The following is a 15,062-nucleotide window of genomic DNA, read 5'->3' as shown; positions in this document are numbered from 1 at the left end:
TTCGCTTTCGCACGACATGACAAAAGATAAGGCATTCTAAATTCCAGGCTTTCGCCACAGCTCCCCCCCCCCCCCCCCTCGTGCCTGCGCAATGTGCCGACACGTCGACGGTGCCGCAAGTGTGGTGGCAAGTTTCATCAACAACATCCTTGTCGTCCCCTCTCGTCTTGAGCGTCACCTCGCGGCATTTACACTGCATTCTGACCACTCATCTTGCCCTTTGTCCGTTCTAATTTTTTATACGGCACCTACAGACTACACGCTTTTCAAACCGCTCATGGACTTCAACGTTGTTTCCAGACGCCTACTTCTTGATAGGTGGAGACTTTAATTCCCTGCACGTTATCTGGCGTTACCCACTCACCTTCCGACCTGGCCGCATACTCAACGACGTATTAAATGGAGCTAAATTAACTGTTTATAATACCCCAAACTCCATTACTCGGGAAGGTTACAGGCACCATCAATCCACCATGCCAGACCTCACAGTGGGCCGCAGACTGCGAGATGTCACCTGGCAAGCTCCAGATGAAAACTGCTCGGCGACCACTACAGTATTCAAAGCACTGTCCCTAGCCGTACCCGTCTGCATAAACGTAAAATTTTCCACACAAACTGGCATACCTTTCGCACTATTCGCGACATCTTTCATGCGACTGGCAGTCTTCAGAGCTGGATAAAAGAACTCAAGCAGGCCCAGAAACAAGCTACGCAAAAGAGTTTAGCCCCCTCAGATAATCCGGGCTTTTGCCTTGTACGCATCTGGAAGAAGCGGAAACTACTCTTGCGCACCCTTAGCACTCAGCCCAACAATTATCGCCTGTCTTAACGTGTCACCGAATTAACGCGACAGGTTAAAGAACACTGCGTTACACCTGACACGAATCGATGAAACAAAGTTTGTGACACGGTCAACGGCACGATAAATCAAAACAGAACCTGGCATTTACTCAGAGAACTCCTCGGGTCTCAACCGGCTCCTGTTCCCTCTCTCGAGAAGCACTATTCGCAACTAAACGCGGATGCCTTAAAAACTCAACTCTGCTATATCTACATACCTCTACCCCTGCCTAGAATTTATCCTCCGTAACTGGTGCTTCCAACGCAGAACTCGAAGCGCCATTTACAGTCTAGGATCTTGACAGTGCACTAGAACAGCTAAAGCGGAAGTCAGTGCCAGGTGAGGACCAGGTTACGCACTCACTCATTCGAAATCTCTCTGACAAGGACGAAGAACACTTTCTGGGCATTATAAACTTACATTGGGAAGAAAGCACCCTTCCAGCATCTTGGAAACAATCACTTATAACCCTACTGCCAAAGCCAGGCAAAAAAGTGCGCCTCAAAACCTCCGCCCAGTTTCTGTAACATCATGCCAGGAAAAGACCATGGAACGGATGGTGCTCAATCGGCTCAAGGCTCATCTTGAATCCACATATTTCTTTCCCCCTCAATAAATTGGCTTCCGAAAAGGTGTGTCTACTCAGGACATCTTTTTTTTTTTCCCTCATGCACGAATTCGACCCTCCGCCCTCTTACCAGGGAAGATCCAAGCCATAGTGGCCCTTGATGTGCGTAAGCCCTTTGATAACCTTGCCCACGATTCTCTATTAAACATCCTTGCCTCTACTGGCTGTGGTCCAAAGATGTACGGCAACCTCACTGCATTTCACCGCGACCGCACGGCCAAGTTCCGTCTCCCCGATTTTTTATCTGATAATATCCCTCTCACACGTGGTACTCCTAAAGGCGCCATTCTGTCACCCACTCTTTTTAACCTTGGAATGGCTCCCCTATCTCTTATTCTAACGTCTATGCCAAACCTAGAATATACATTCTATGCAGACTACCTTATTCTTTGGTGCACTTCTGGGTCTCCTGGAGCAGTAGAGGAGAAACTACAGAAAGGTATCGATGCAGTCGTTAGTTATCTTGATAAAGTAGGGCTATTTCCCGCACCTGAAAAATCCGAATTGCTGCTGATTGCAAAAACTCGCTATCAACGCCAACATAACCAGCTAATCAATCTCACAATGGCAGGTCACCCCATCCTTCGCGTATCGTCCTGCCGGATCCTTGGACTTCGTATCCATGAGTCAACTATAATCAGGTCAATGTGTCTATAACCGTTAAAGTTTGCAATCCGCTTACACATCTAGTTCAACGCATTGTCACTAAGCACGCCGGGCTACGCGAGGGTGAAGTGAGGCAGCTTGTCCACGCATTCACTAAGCAAAATTTTATAAACAATTTCATACCTTACCCTAACCTGTCACCAAAGTCATCAGATTGAGGTTGCGCTTCATATATTGTACAAGGCTGCCCTTACCGTCCTTGTACATACGGCCACGGAGCACCTATACTCTACGGGGCTGTTCTTGCCCCTCGCAGATCTCATACAACAACATCGAGACCGGTTAATGGCACGTCTTTCTAGCACCAAACAAGGGCATTGGATACTACAGCGAATTCCACACAAACCTATCGACCTCCCTATAATATTTCCCCTCCTTCCTTGCTTTCAGATAACCGCAGAGTAAACCCATTCCAAAAAACGTTGCACCCGATACTAACCCAGGCAGACGTTCCGCTCGCGTTACCAATCATCTTCATCCCACAGATTCCACAATCGTCTACACAGATGCATCACGAGCTAGCATCGGAGCGGCTGCTTAGTCAATTGAGAGCTGTAGCTATGTAGTGACGCATACCCTCGGTTCTTACATAGATCCTCCTCCTACAGCGACTCTCGAGACCCTGTCAATAGGCGCCAGTATTCAAGACCGCGCACAAGCACCCCCTACAACCCTTAAGGCAGGGTATACCATATATACTGATTCAATACAGGATATACGCGCCATTCATACGGGTCGCATTCCTCAAAAACTGCAGGATGATCTACGCAGAGCTCTCACCAAACTACGTCCCAACACTGTCACTGAGGTGGATTTGGTCACGCTGGAATCCCAGGCAATGAGGTAGTGCATCACCTCGCCCGCGAACTTCAACACCGGGCGCCTGGGATTCCCTGGCCTTATCCGCCCACATGGGACAATACTATTCACTACAAAAAAGAAATTAATATTCACAATGACGACATTAAAGAAACTCTTCGTACAAGCCTCTTCCTGATAAATCTCTCAATACCACGCAAATACGCATTTTTAGACGCATACAACTAAACACACTCCTTACTGCTGCCCGATCGTTTTTATACCGAATCAGACGTTCCCCGAATGCCCAAATTGTTCTGAGCACTATGCAAACTTAAAACATTGCATGTTTTCATGCCCTGTCACAATTCAATCACCTCACTTTTCACACCCTCCTCCGCCACCGTGGCGTGCTTGGTTAGCCTCTGACCAGCTGAAAGATCAGTTTGCCTTGATGACCCTGGCCCAAGACATTCTTGACGATTAGTAATGCGTTAAATAAAGTAGTTTCCTCCTCCTCTTCTTCCTCGCTATCCGCACGTACATTTAGCTGGTATGTTCTCGAGAAACCTAAAGCCTGTTTGCCGGCAAGCCCGCCCTTTCCGACCAGCCCACTATGATTTTACTAGGGAATTCGCAAATTTGTATCACGCGCCTATCGAAAGTGACACCGAAGCTAGAGTGAGGGATACTCGCATTTATAAAAATACATGTTAAAGCTTATTTCCAGCTCTGTTGTCTGCGCTTCTGCTTCACTGCCGTTTGTCTTTGCATTTTAGCGATACACCTGGTGCATCTACCTACCGCCCAACGCTCGTTTGATGATGATGATAATAATAATAATAATAATAATAATAATAATAATAATAATAATAATAATAATAATAATAATAATAATAATAATAATAATAATAATAATAATAATAATAATAATCAATCAATCAATCAATCAATCTTTATTTAATGTGCGCAGGAACAACCATGTGGTCTTTGTGCTGCAGCACAAAATAAAAAAAAAAGAAACAAAAATGAAAAAGCACAAACATGTTTACACACACAGAGAGAACACAAAAAAAGAAATAAATAATACATGAAATGACAGACGAAAAGTATCACGGAAAGTAAGCAAACAATGAGTAGCATCACTTATATACACAGTGAGAGAATTTTTTAGCACACCAGGAAATAAAGAAAAAAAAAAGAACGGTAGATAGAAGAAAAAAACAACAACAAATAACTGACATTGATTATAGTAATATAGAAATATACATAAAATAAACAACCCTTCCAGGCGCAACAAGTGCATGGTACTTAAAACACAGGCTAGAAATACAGAATAATACAATAAAGAAGTAAAATTGAACAAGGGGCAGTAAGATTCGAATATAAAGTTTAAAGTTGAAATATAAGTAAGAAACGGATAAAAAGTAATTCACGATACAGACAGCATTGAACAGGAGAAAAAGCAAAAAGTGAAGTAAATACAATTTAAGGCTAGAAAGTGGGAGTTTTAAGTGATAAAGTACTATTTAGAATACAACGCTACGAACATCCAATGTAAATGAACAGAGCGAGTTTTGGAAGATGTCAAGGTGAGGACAAAAAGAGTTAAATAACCACTGCATCCTGTCCAGAGGGGAGTGGGAATGAAGAGGAGAAACCTGAAATGGTCTGAATTCCCTCATGCTCTTTCGCGGAACGCGCAGTAGGATGTACTCTAAGAGCTGAGGGCACATAATGTGGCCATGAAGGAGTTTGTACAGAAATATGATATCAAGTCTGATACGACGGCAGTGAAGGGAAGGAAGATTCAGTTGGGTGCTCCTGGTGGAGCGAGAGGGGGAAGTTGCGCAAGGAAAGCGATAATGAAATATCCGTAAAAATTTTTTTTGTACTCTGTCAACCTTGTCCAAGTTCGATTTGCAAGTGCCATTCCAAACAACCGACGCATACTCCAAGACCGGCAGGCATATGGACAGGTACAGTTTTAGGAACGGAAGTGGAGTATGGAACTCTCTCGAAAGTCTGCAAACGAATCCGAGTGTGCGCATAGCCCGCTGAGCAATGCGGTTAGTGTGAGAGGAGAAGCTGAGGGTGCGGTCAAAAAGTACACCAAGGTCATTAATTTCATCAACCCTATCCAACAGCACAGAATTCACAGAATAATGGTAGAGAAAGCTATGTGTTAATAATAATAATGTTAATAATAATAATAATAATAATAATAATAATCAATCAATCAATCAATCAATCTTTATTTAATGTGCGCAGGAACAACCATGTGGTCTTTGTGCTGCAGCACAAAAAAAAATGAAAAAGCACAAACATGTTTACACACACAGAGAGAACACAAAAAAAAGAAATAAATAATACATGAAATGAAACTGAGACGAAAAGTATCACGGAAATTAAGCAGACAATGAGTATCATCACTTATATACACAGTGAGAGAATTTTTTAGCACACCAGGAAATAAAGAAAAAAAAAAGGAACGGTAGGTAGAAGAGAAAAAAAAACAGACAAATAATAATAATAATAATAATAATAATAATAATAATAATAATAATAATAATAATAATAATAATAATAATAATAATAATAATAATAATCTTTTATTTGCGCCATACAACATGACAGGAGACCGGCAGTAAAAGCTGCCACGCAGGACAGTTTGACATGGTCGCCGGCCTCCCTATACACTTCACTGCAGGGCATGGCACATAACTTAAAAAGAAATAAACCACATACAAATAACTACATAAAAGAAATGCAAGTTCTTACGCAAGAATGAATTACTGATTTCGTTTCATGATCGTTTATATAAACATAAGCTGTTTTAGAGACAAGCAAAAGGTCACTCAGATAGGTTACATTACAGCAAACAGGAATGCAATGATGATGCGGAAGATAATAGACTAATTATTATATGTCCATTGTCTACTTAAACAACATTTAAAGAAATAAGTAAATATAGAGTGAGAAACACTACAAATAAAACATACAAATGGCAGAGAGGCTTCTTACTCCGTAATAAAATAATTGCCAAGTTCTTAAAATGTAACCTCAAACTGAGCGTACGCACAATGTAATCTGTTTAACTATCTGGGTAACTTATCCTGCAAAGTTTATAGGCCATATGTTGTTTTAAAGGTTCCCACTTTCCACAATTCTGTGTGTGGCGTGTCTGGCGTATAGCTGTATTTTCTAGCAATCTGGCTAGATGATGTAAACGTAAAAAATTATTTGCCTTTTCATTCTTAAAAGTCTTACATAGAGCATCATCAAAATATCTGCTAACAGGGAATTTATTGTATTTCTTGAACGAGTGATATGCAAAGGAATTAACAGGCAGATTTTCTATTACTCTCAAACATTGTTTCTGTAACTTGTGAAGTTTGTGCAAATTTTTGATACATTGTTTAGCCCGAACTAAATGCCAATAGTTAAGTCAAGACAAAATAAGGCGTTATAGACTCGCATAAGAACTTTCGGTAGCAGTACATTACAATTGAGGTATACTAATCCTGTTAACTGAGCCAGCTTAATTACCAAACTGTATTATTGGGCATCCTATGACATATTATACTAGAAAGAAGCCCCTAGCGTAATAATTGTGGAAGTTTTTTCTAGGGGAATATTGTTTAAATAGATAGTCTTTTCTGTAGCTATGCGCTTGTTTTTACTTCCAAAGAAGACAATTTTTGTTTTATTTGCATTAATTTGTAGCTTATATTTACTCGTTTACTCAACCATTTTCACCAACAATATATTTCCAACATCGACAAGTTCATCGCCAGTGTTACCTGTTAGTAGTATGCTGGTATCATCCGCGACACATGGTAAATTTAGTGGTGGTATCAATCTTTACGATATCATTTACACACATGTTACATAAAAGAGGTCATAACGTACTTCCCTGTGGGACACCAGACAAGATGCGTAATAAGTTAGAGAAATAGTCGTTTATGACAACGATTTGCCTGCGGTCTTCCAATTAGAAGCGTCAAAACGGAAACCGCTTTTCCACGAATGCCGTAGCGTTCAAGCTGCTTAAAAAAATGTGATTATTCATGGAGTCAAACGCTATAGAGAGATCAGTGAATATCCCTAATACAAGCTTACATCTTTAAATTTTATTTAAGATGCATTCTTTTTGTTCTAGTAAAACCAGCTGCGTGCCTAAACCTTTACGAAAGCTATATTGAGCATCAGACAACAAACTATGTTTTTTCTCGAAATTCCTTAATCGCTAGGATCACTTTCTGCAAAGATTTTGAAAATACGGGTAGTATTGATATGGGCCTTTAATTTCCTAAGTCATTTCAATCCCCCTTTTTAAAAACTGTGGTGACTCGTGCTATCCGTACCCTTTGGGAAAATATTTCCTGTGCTTAAGCAGAGATTAGATATTAGTAACAAGGAGACAAATTATCTGCCGCATATTTCAGGTGCTTTACTTGAAAGCCACCAATATCATTAGCACTACTATTGTTTAAGCTAACAATTATGTTAACTATCTCTTCCTCATTTACAGGGCACAAAATATAGACCTTAATATGCCTTCAAAATCAATTACTTCCAATGTTGACGAAATGTTCATTAAATGCTTCAGCAAGTGCTTTATACTGAACCTGAATGCCATTTATTTTTAATCAACGTATTTGTTCCTCATGGACATGGCATTTCAACAATGAATTCAGTTTTTTCCACAACTGAGCCGTGCGCGGAACTGATGAGTCGAAGGAACGCATATAGTAATCTCGCTCTGCCTTCTTCAAACCTTTGTCTAAACGATTTGTAAATTATCTAAAAGATTGAAATAGCACTTTGTCTTTGGTACTTATACATTTGCTGAATAAGACATTTTTCTAGCGTATTCTGTTGGAAAGGTCAGTACTTATTCACAGTTTACATATTTTCTTTCCTTTCTTTTTTTCTTATAGCACTTTAACGGAAAACTAGCTTCGTAACTTACTTTTAATAACTTGCAAAAGGCTTCATGTGCCAACTTTGCGGCTTTCAGATTATATACAAGTGCCCAAGATGTCAGCGCAATTTTCTATCGAAAAACAGAAAGAGTATGATCTGTTATAAGCTAAATTGTTCGGTATGAAGGTGCAATATTTTTCAATGCATGGTGTCGTGCAGCACAAGTACATCGGCAAGTGATCCCTCAAAATCGATGCGAAGGTTCCAGCTTTAACGGCCTGAGAACGCAAATTGTAATTAATACATCTATTAGGGAAGTTGTATTTTCAGTGACTGTTGTAGGAACACTGATAGTATTCTAACAGCATTCATCTTTCTGACCGAAGTTGTAATGAATCTTTTTTCATCATATTGATGTTGATGCCTCCTCCATTACGTTCATTTGTTTGTCGTTTACAAAGGCAAGAAACGTGTCTAGCAAACCCAGGATTTTTTTTACTGAGCCATTTGGCGGACGATAGCGGAAAGAAAAAAACAACGATGTTATTTAGTCTCAATGACAGAGTGTAATAGTCGTGTATTGTTATTGAGAACTGATTTAGTATTTAATATGAAAATTGATTTTTAGCCAAGATACATATTCCACCCCAACGGGTACGAGCAGTTGATCGATTTAGGTAAAAAGTGGTGTACAACGGTAGCTGAAAGATATTCACATCATCCACACCAAGTTTCTGTGAGTATAATAACATCAAATGATTGTTCTTTCTGTTCGAAAAACAGTTCAAGATCCTGTTGCTTATGAGTTAGGGACCGCATTTTTACGTGAAATCATTTGAAACAGTTTCAAAACGCGGTGCCTACGTTACCGCAAAAAGAATGTGGTAGTACGTGGTACTGATTAGGTGTGTACGTGTGCCATACCGACTTCGTGTTCATCTACATTTTTTACTGAAGTTAGTCACAGTCACTAACGCAGGAAATGACCACTGCGTACGCACCACCAGCTTCCCGGACCAGCACCCTGTTGTTCGAGTGCCAAACATACTTGCAGTTTTTTGCCTTTGCCCAGAGCTTAGTTTCGCTCATCAAAGCACTTGTCCTTTTAGTCAGATTTTCCGATATTAGGAAATCATTTCTTTCAGACAGCACTTTCCGACGTTGCCACCCCTGGTCTCAAACTTACTGCTTGGCGAAGCGACAAATTATGCCAGGTATCTTATCATAGTTGAGGGAAGACGATGAACGGCATTATGCCACTTTCTGAACGTGGCAGTTTGGTTAGAGTAGCCAGCTTCTCTCAAAAAGCAGGTTCTCATTCTGCGCTTTTTTGATTCCATGAAATTCGAGACTAAGTTTTCTGTTCCTCCATTCCTCCATTCAACTGGGTTATTTCATCATCTTGCATCTCACTTTTGTCTATTTTGCACTTCAGCTCCTTGACCTCCCGCTTATTCCTTTCTACCCGTGACAATAGAGCGTCATATCGGTCTCTCATGTACTGGATGAAATCTTCAACGATATTCACTGTTTCTTTCAGCAGCAAAAGGTACTCCAGCTTTTCATTTATGCATCCCAAAAGTTCTCGAACATTTTTGTCTATCTGAAGTACTGCAAGAATTATCAAGTTGTGCAGTTCGATTTTTGGAACGCCTGCAAGTTACGCAACGTCACGCACTGCGGTACTGTTCCCCTTTCGACTTAATAGCACTATCCAAAATCCTTACATATTTCCCCGTATGATACACAGATCTACAGTCACTGCATTTATAATGGAATCGAGTTCAACTTCTGCACCACATACCCCATAGTGCTTATCAAAAGGCATGTTGACATTGGGAAAACACACACACACACAGTGGCGCAGCAGCAGCAGTAGAGAAATCCGCAGCGAGAAGTACTCACAGATCAGCAAATAACTTGCAATAGCAGAAAACACTTCTTAAAATGATGATCTGCCGCTGCCAGTGCGAGAGGCGATGCCAGCTGTCCTTCCTTTATAGTGTTGAACGATGGGTGCGTGTCGGCTGCCGCTCGTGATGAGGTAGGGACCCTATCTTCCGCAGCAAGCACACGAGAACGTCGGTGTTCGGAGGGGAAGTGTCAGATCGGGTCACAGCTTCATAATAGCAGAAAACGCTTCTTAAATGGATGCTCTGCCCGCGCTGTTGCCGCTGGCAGTGTAAGTCTCCAGTGTCAGTCTCCTTTTTTCTCAGTGACAGTCTCCTTCTCTCCTCTCCTTCTTTCAGATCATGGACCTATCCAAGAAGAACTAGATCCTGTAGTTTGAAGAACAATTGCATCTAACAAAGACATCAGGATTCCCCTTCCCGCCCTATAGAACATGACGTCTTTCGAAATTGGAAAAATAATATAAGCTTGAGTTATACCGTCTTCGCCAAAATTACCAAGCAACGGAGCTTTTCTTAGGCGTGTAGAAAAACATTTCTGGGTTCGTTTAAGCTCTAAACTTGTACAATGTGGGAACCTTCGTTCGATACCTTTTGGACCTTACGGGTTCCGGTTGATAATGAAACCCCGTTATCTGTTACGTTTGATGTCTTTTCTGATTTGTGTTTTCTTAACAAGACAGCGAGTGTGCCCTACTTTCACTGGCATAGGAGTGTGTAGAAACGACCGCTGACATCGTAATTTCTTAAGTGGATAGCATAACGGCTAAACGATATCGTCATTATGGATCTTTCTCGCCATTAGCATCTGACTCCTGTAAAAAGACAATAAGGTTGGAAAAGGGGCAAAATATGTGCGTGATATCCAAATGCTCCCCGTGTAGGTAAGCAAATATGGTACTTAAACCACGATATATGTAGGACCATGACAACACGCCGCTCGCGTGCCACCAGGTCACTCTAAAGGAGCCGCGATGAACGAGTGTTCCCCTCACTATAGTGTTGCGGGTATACAGCTATGGGAGACGCGCTGCCCAGGGGGCACCACGGATGGATGGATGGATGGATGGATGGATGGATGGATGGATGGATGGATGGATGGATGGATGGATGGATGGATGGATGGATGGATGGATGGATGGATGGATGGATGGATGGATGGATGGATGGATGAACAGATGATATATGTATATCATACGTCCTTTTGATATGTATGTATTGATGTATGTATGTATGTATGTATGTATGTATGTATGTATGTATGTATGTATGTATGTATGTATGTATGTATGTATGTATGTATGTATGTATGTATGTATGTATGTATGTATGTATGTATGTATGTATGTATGTATGTATGTATGTATGTATGTATGTATGTATGTATGTATGTATGTATGTATGTATGTATGTATGTATGTATGTATGTATGTATGTATGTATGTATTGTGGGACAGCACTTGCACAAACGTCTGTTCTTTTCCAGAACCAGCTGGCACACAGCGCGCGACGCTCCGAGCAGCAGTCAGCGATTCTGATGATGCTGATGGATCTATACAGATGAAAGAGGTGAAAGTTCACGCTCTGCGCTCACACAAATCCCCCCGACAAGAGAGCGGCCACCCTGGTCGCTGATTACAGGGATGAGGGACGACGGGCATAAGGCTTCATGCGCGAGGCGTGGACGATCTCTTCGGAGCGACGACGTCGATCTGCGACGGTGTGCGAGGGAATAACGCGATAGTTCACCGGAGACGTTTGTTGGAGCACTGTATAAGGGCCAATGTAATGATAGAGGAACTTCTCACACAGGCCAGGAATGCGGATTGGTGTCCACAGGAGAACTTCATCACCGGGGTAAAAGGACGGAGTTCGATGGCGTTGATCATACAGGGCTTTGCGTTCTTGTTGGGCATCTTCAGTGTTCAAACGGGCAAGTTGGCGACACTGGGCCATACGAGTGGCAAACTCTTCGCCCAGAGATTCAGACGTAGAGGGAGCAGAGAAGAAACTAGTGTCGAATACTGTCGATGGTTGACGGCCATAAAATAAAAAGAAAGGGCTATAACCAGTAGTGCGCTTGAACAGCGGAATTGTAGGCGTAGGTAACGAAAGGTAAAACGTTGTCCCAGTTCCGGTGATCAGGAGCAATATACATGGATATCATGTTGGACAAAGTGCGATGAAACTGCTCGATGAGTCCGTTGGTCTGAGGGTGGTAGCTAGAAGAAGTCTTATGGAAGGTGTTGGCTGCTCGCAGTACTTCCTCAAGGACTTGAGAAAGAAATGTCTTTCCACGGTCGCTGATGAGAATACGAGGAGCACCATGACGCAAAACTATCGCACGCAGGAAAAAATCGGCGACTTCAGAGGCGGCACCGGAGCGAAGAGGTGCGGTTTCAGCGTACCGCGTTAGATGGTCGATGGCAGTGACAACAAAACGGTTGCCGTCTGACGTCAAAGGGTGAGGACCAAACAAGTCAATGGCGACCGTATCAAAAGGCACAGATGGGCAAGTTAGAGGTTGCACTAGGCCAGCAGGAGAGGATGTTGAACGCTTGCGATGCTGGCAAGACGGACATGATGAAATGTATTTGGCGACGCTGGCAGAAAGCTCAGGCCAGAAGTAGCGGCTCTTGATACGGTCGTAAGTTTTAAAGTGGCCTAAATGTCCAGCAGTGGGGTCGTCGTGGTAAGCCTCCATAATTTTAAAACGAAGGGATCGAGGGGCAACGGGTACATAGCGTTGACCCGTAGGGTGATAAAAGTCGCGGTGAAGTGTTCCATGGTGAAATCGGAACCGACGAAGCTGACGGCGCAAGCGACTGTTTGGGACAACTAGTTCTCCACGGAGGCGAGCGATGATTGTGCGGCAGTAAGGGTCATTCAGCTGCAGGGACGAGAAATCAGCATTGTTCTCGAGTGGAGCTATACCGATGGGTGCAACATTCAGGTGGCCAGCAGAAGGCTGACTCGGATGGCAGGAGGGAGAGGAGACCATATGTGGGGCCGCGTCAGTAAGTATCAATGGGCAGTGAGAGAGGGCGTCAGCGTCGAGGTGTTTTCGCCCAGATTTATATGTGATGGTGAAGGTGTATTCTTGAAGAGGTAGTACCCAGCGACCCAGTCGACCCGATAAGTTCTTCAGCGATGACAGCCAACAGAGTGCGTGATGGTATGTGACAATGGTGAAGTGGCGGCCATACAAATAAGGTCGAAATTTTTGAACCGACCAAACAACGGCGAGGCACTCTTTCTCGGTAATAGTATAGTTACGCTCAGCTGCAGTAAGCGTACGACTGGCGTATGCGACGACTTGGTCTTCAGACACTGCGTTGCGTTGCAAGAGAACCGCGCCAATACCTTGGCCACTGGCGTCTGTGTGAAGTATGGTGGGCGAGTCAGCGTCAAAATGGCGAAGCACAGGAGTGGAAGTGAGTGCCTGTTTGAGAGCTTTGAAGGCGTCTTCACATTCAGTGGACCAGGTGTAAAACACTTGGGAAGACACGAGCTTGTGTAACGGGGCCGCAATTGTTGCAAAGTTCCAAATAAAACGGCGGAAGTAGGAGGCTAAGCCAAGGAAGCTGCGAAGATCTTTCTGACGTTGGGGCCGAGGAAAATTAACGACAGCCGCAATTTTTTGGGGATCAGGCTGGATTCCTGGCCGACATGGCCGAGTACTTTGATGGTCTTACTGGCAAAGTGGCATTTCTTGGTATTCAGCTGAAGCCCCGCCTGGGTAAGGGACGTGAGAACTTCAGTGAGACGCTGTAAATGCTGAGCGAAGTTTGACGAGAAGACAATAATGTCGTCGAGATAACATAGGCAGGTTTTCCATTTCATGCCACCACGAAGCACGGTATCAATCATGCACTCAAAGGTGGCCGGCGCATTGCAGAGTCCGAAAGGCATCACGTTAAATTCGTAGATACCATCGGGGGTAGAAAATGCAGTCTTGTCCTTGTCTGCATCGTGCATAGGAATTTGCCAGTATCCTGAGCGGAGGTCAAGACTGGACAAATACTCAGCGCCTTGGAGACAGTCTAATGCGTCATCAATACGAGGCAAAGGGTAAACATCCTTGCGCGTGATCTTGTTAAGTGCCCGGTAATCCACGCAGAAGCGGACTGAGCCATCTTTTTTTCGAACGAGAACCACAGGTGAGGACCAAGAGCTCGTGGATGGCCGGATTACATTTCGAGCAAGCATGTCAGCAACGTGCTCCTCAATGACTTTGCGTTCTGCTGCTGAAACGCGATACGGCCGTCGTCGAACAATAGCAGAGCCGTTCATCTCTGTGCGATGAGAGGTGACGGAGGTCTTCCCTAACGCTGAGGCGCACACATCAAAAGACTCTCGGTGCCGCAAGAGGGCGTCTAGCAGAGCTGTGGACTGCTCGGATGTAAGGTCAGGGCTGATGGCGGCTGCGAGCGCAGAGGATGTCGGAAATGGAGGCTTGGCAGCAGGCGATGGTGCGCTGGAAAGTGTGTTGAGGGCAACGGGATCGCAGTAAAAAATAAACCTAACTGTGGCTCCTCTGGGCAGTAAGAATGGCTGGAGAGTTGTATTGAGGGCCGCAACCACAGCGCAACCACGGGTGAAGGAGGTGAGGCACGGGGCAAGAGCTAGGCCGTCGGACGTCCACCGAGGAGCGGGCATAACAAAGGCCTCGCCATCGAGAGGGTAATCCAATGCCACGATGATCAGCTTCTCGCGTCCTGGGGGCAAAACGAAATCAACTGCTGCGAACACGTGTGGTGGTGAACAATCAGAAGTCGGTAATATATCGGGGTCCGCAAGATGAATAAGGCGCTAACGGCAAGAGATGAGGGCGGATGCCGACGATGAGAAATCCCACCCCAAGATCATGAGATGAACGCACGTGGGGAGCAAAATAAATTCAATATAATGACGCTGGTTATCGATGAGGACACGTGCTGTGCATTGGCCGGTGGGCTTCATAAGAGTTCCATTAGCTCCACGAAGTGGCTGACCGATGTATGGCGTTAGAACTTTGCGCAGATGAGAACACAGAAGAAATGCATGACGGAATAAGTGGCACCGGTGTCGATGAGGGCCTCAACGTACAATCCTTCAACAATCACTACTAACATATTCGACGGTCGCCCAGGAGGAATTGTAGATTTCGAACTGGAAGCAGCTTTCCCTCCAAAAACTGCTTCGGTTAGTTTTCCGTTATAGGTTGGAAGGGTTGCGAGGCAGGACGAAGCGGTGACGTGCGGCGGAAAGGCGAAGGGGATCGGCGTCGGGAAGGACGCGAGGGCCGTGA

The sequence above is a fragment of the Amblyomma maculatum genome, chromosome 6 (genome assembly GCF_055883805.1).
Source record: "Amblyomma maculatum isolate TAMU_Amacu chromosome 6, ASM5588380v1, whole genome shotgun sequence".
NCBI classification, from domain to species: Eukaryota; Metazoa; Arthropoda; class Arachnida; order Ixodida; family Ixodidae; genus Amblyomma; species Amblyomma maculatum.
The sequence above is the reverse complement of the archived record's forward strand: the minus strand, read 5'-3'. Positions refer to the sequence as shown.